General features: G+C 36.6%; 1 pseudogene; it reads right to left on the bottom strand.

Moving 5' to 3' along the window:
* Nucleotides 1-202: 202 nt before the first annotated feature.
* LOC102989148 (elongation factor 1-alpha 1-like) lies at nt 203-1,591 on the bottom strand (annotated as a pseudogene).
* Between the last annotated feature and the right edge of the window lie 2,413 nt (nt 1,592-4,004).

Consider the following 4,004-nt stretch of genomic DNA (forward strand, 5'->3'; position numbering starts at 1 on the left):
AATAACTTAAAATAGTCACACACATGCACACACAAGTAAATGGCCCACAAGACATTCTCCTTTCCTTCTGAAGGTTTTATGATGTGTTTTATCATTAACCAGTCTTTGACTATTAAACTTAAATGGCCAACTGAGACAAACAGTTCTGAGACTGTTCTTCTACCACTGATTAAGACATGGGTGGCAGGGATTGGGATAATATTCATTCAACCTTCTGAGCTTTGGGGGCAGACTTGGTGACCTTACCAGCTCTAGCTGTCTTCTTGTCCACTGTTTTGATGACACCCACAGCAACCATGTCTCATGTCACCAACACGAAAGTGCACCAGACGAGGATTGTCACAGAAGCTCTCAACACACATGGGCTTGCCAAGAACCATATCAATGGTGGTGGAATCACCACATTTCAAGAATCTGGAAGCATCTTCCAGCTTTTTCCCAGAACAACAATCAATCTTCTCATTCAGCTCAGCAAACTTGCAAGCAATTTAAGCTGTGTGACAACACAGCACAGGTGCATGTTCAGCACTGGTCTGGCTGGAATTGTTCAAGATAATCACCTGGGCTGTGAAGCTAGCTGCTTCTATTGGTGGGTCATTTTTGGTGTCACAAGGCACACTGCCACAATGGACATCTTTGACAGACATGTTCTTGATATTGAAGGCCATGTTGTCCCCAGAAAGAGTTTCACTCAAAGGTTCATGGTGCATTTCAATAGAGTTTACTTCAGTTGTAACACTGACTGGAGCAAAGGTGACCACCATGCTGGATTTGAGAACACCAGTCTCCACTCAGCCCACATGGATAGTATCTATACCAACAATTTTATAGATGTCCTAGAAGGGCAGACACAAGGGCTTGTCAATTGGATGAGTTGGTGGCAGGATGCAATCCAGAGCTTCAAATAGCATGGTTCTACAGGCATTGCCACCTTAATGGGTAGCTTTTTAATCCCTTGAATCAAGGCATGTTAGTACTTGGTTCCAGCTTGTTGTCACCATTTCAACTAGAAATTGGCACAAATACTGCTCTGTTGGGGTTGTAGCCAATTTTTTAAATGTAAGTGTTGACTTCTTAAAGATTTCCTTGTATCTCTTCTGGCTGTAGGGTGGCTCAGTGGATCCATCTTGCCAACACCAACAATTACTTGTTTCACACCCAGTATGTAAGCCAGAGGGGCATGCTCACAGATCTGCCCATTCTTAGAGATAAGCTGCTTCAAATTCACCATCACCATCAGCAACAATCAGGACACTGCACAGTCAGTCTGAGATGTACCTGTAATCATGTTTTTGATAAAGTCTCTGTGTCCTGGGGCATCAATGATGGTCACACAATACTTGTTGGTCTTGAATTTCCACAGGGAGATACCTATCAATAGTGATACCAAGCTCAGTTTCAGCTTTCAGTTTATTCAAGACCCAGGCATACTTAAAGGAGCTCTTTCCCATATAAGCAGGCTCCTTCTCAAATGTTTTGATGGTTCTTTTGCTGATCCCACATTTGTAGATCAGATGGCCAGTAGTGGTAGACTTGCCTGAGTCTACATGTCCAATATGATGATGTTGATATGAGTTATTTCCTTTCCCATGTTGCCTTAGATTTAGCAGTGGTTTTCATGACACCTGTGTTCTGGTGGCAAACCCATTGTGAAAAAGCCCTCCTATTCCTTTTAATCAATATTCAATATTCAAATATGGGCTGAGTGCTCCCAAATTTAAAAAAAAGAAAGGAAAATAAGATTCATCAGATACCATGTTCTCTTCTAGCTCCCTTCCACTGACAGCTAAGTTCAAAGAGAAACTGACCATACCCACAATTTCTATTTCTCCATCTCTCATGCCTCTACCTCTGCTCTTACATGTCATATTTCCCCAAAACCTTCATTTTTCACTCTGACTGCTCACCTAGATGATTTACTCTCCCCACAAGTTGTCAAAAATAGTCAACTCTATTACATTGACTCTGAGCTGTAAATTTCTTTCATATTTAGCATCAAAAAGGTAATTCACTTTTAGATTAACTGCATGTCATATTTCTACAGGCAATTTTTATTTCTTTCTGTGTGGTACAAAAATAATGGTGCATTTTACAGATATAGCATCTTCTATATGAAGAAAGACAGAATTGGCATAAGCAAACATATGTTGATTCTTCTCTCCATTCCAAACCTGTATCTGAGCAATAGTTACATGCAACTTTTCCTCAACATTTGTAGATGGAGTTCTCTCAAGCATCTTGTATTCATCAAATAAAAAAGGAAATCTGTGGAGTACATTAATCACATATGCTCCAACTCTAGTTTTTACCATTAAAAAGAAGCCTTGATTTTTCAGAAATTTGGGAGTGATTATCAATATTTGTCTTAAATCCACATTCAGTCATTTGGTAAGTTTTACCTCCTAAACAATTATTAGTAAAACTAACATTTATTAAGGAATTCACGTACTAACACTTTAGGCTCTTTGCATGCATTACCTTAGTTTTATTACAAAAGAAAACAAAAACTAAGAGTTTGTTATCACTGTCATCCTCAATTTACATATAAGGGAAATGAGACAGAATTTTCCAAAGCTACTCAGCTAGTTAAATGGGAGTCCAAAATTTGATTTAAATACCTTAGGATCTGTGCTCTGTTAATTTTTCTTTTTCTCACATTTTTCATGAAATTCAATAGAAAATCCACTCAACTCCTATTAACTGTGTACGCTGCATACAAGCGATCTTTTAAAAGGACAAATTGAATTGCTGATGTTTCTCTTGCTTAAATTCTTTAATTTGTTTTCATTTAAAATACAGTCTAAAATTCTTATCATAATCTCCAAAATTCTTCCTTACCAGGTCTGTCTCCCTTTTAAGTTAATTACATAGTATCATAGTATGGTAGGCAAAATAATAACCCTCCCAAAGATTTCCATGTCCTAATTCCTGGAACTTGTGAATATGTTAGGTTACATGGCAAAGGAGGAAATTAAAGCTGCAGTTGGAATTAAGGTTGCTAATCAACTGACTTTAAAATAAAGAAATTATCCTATATTATCCCAGTGGGGCAAATGTGATCACAAGGGTGATTACATTAAAAGAGAAAAGAGAACCAGAGAAATGTCAGTGTGAGAAATACTGACATTGGTAGCATTGAAGATAAGGGAATTGAACAATGCATCAAGGACTACAGGCAGCCTCTAGATGCTGGAAAACACAAGGAAACAAACTCTCCCATAGAAACTCTAGGAAGAATGCAGATGTGTCAATATCTTGATTTTAACTCAATGTGACTCATTTAGGAATTCTGATCTTCATAAATGCAAGATAATAAATTTGTATCATTTTAAGCCATTCAGTTTGTGGCAATTTGTTATAACAGCAATAAGAAACACATGGTGATATTTCTTTCAAGCATTCATTTATTCCTTCAATTATTCTTTGAACAGGTGTACTGTGCAGTTGCTATCACTTATTAGAAACTGCATATTCAGTCATTTAAAGAAATACTCCAATTTTCTCAGATGTATATATTTTCTAAAATATATTGAATTTATTTTAGATAGATATATGAAATAAAAGGAGATATGGGTATATATGTATATGTATAGCTGATTCACTTTGTTATAAAGCAGAAACTAACACACCATTATAAAGCAATTACACTCCAATAAAAATGTTAAAAATATATATTAAATGAAAAAGAAAAGATGCTGGCATCCCTATAACAGTAAAGATTTTGGTACATGGATCCACATTGAGAACTTGATGAAATGTTAGAATCATTCACTCCCTCTTGCCTTGTCTCTGTGGCAAGTTTGCTCTTGTGCTAAAAGCTCCAACAAAAAAGAATGAGACAGAATAGCATATGTGTTCTCTGGGAATGTAGAAAGAAGAAAAATTGAGTATCAGAACGATGTGGAATATGAACATAGATACTCCCATGTGTTTAAAGGAAATACTAATGTTTAACAATGGGTAAATTTTTCAAGTCTTAATTTAGAAGGGTGTCCAGTACATAT

The sequence above is a fragment of the Physeter macrocephalus genome, chromosome 7 (genome assembly GCF_002837175.3).
Source record: "Physeter macrocephalus isolate SW-GA chromosome 7, ASM283717v5, whole genome shotgun sequence".
In the NCBI taxonomy this organism is placed as follows: domain Eukaryota; kingdom Metazoa; phylum Chordata; class Mammalia; order Artiodactyla; family Physeteridae; genus Physeter; species Physeter macrocephalus.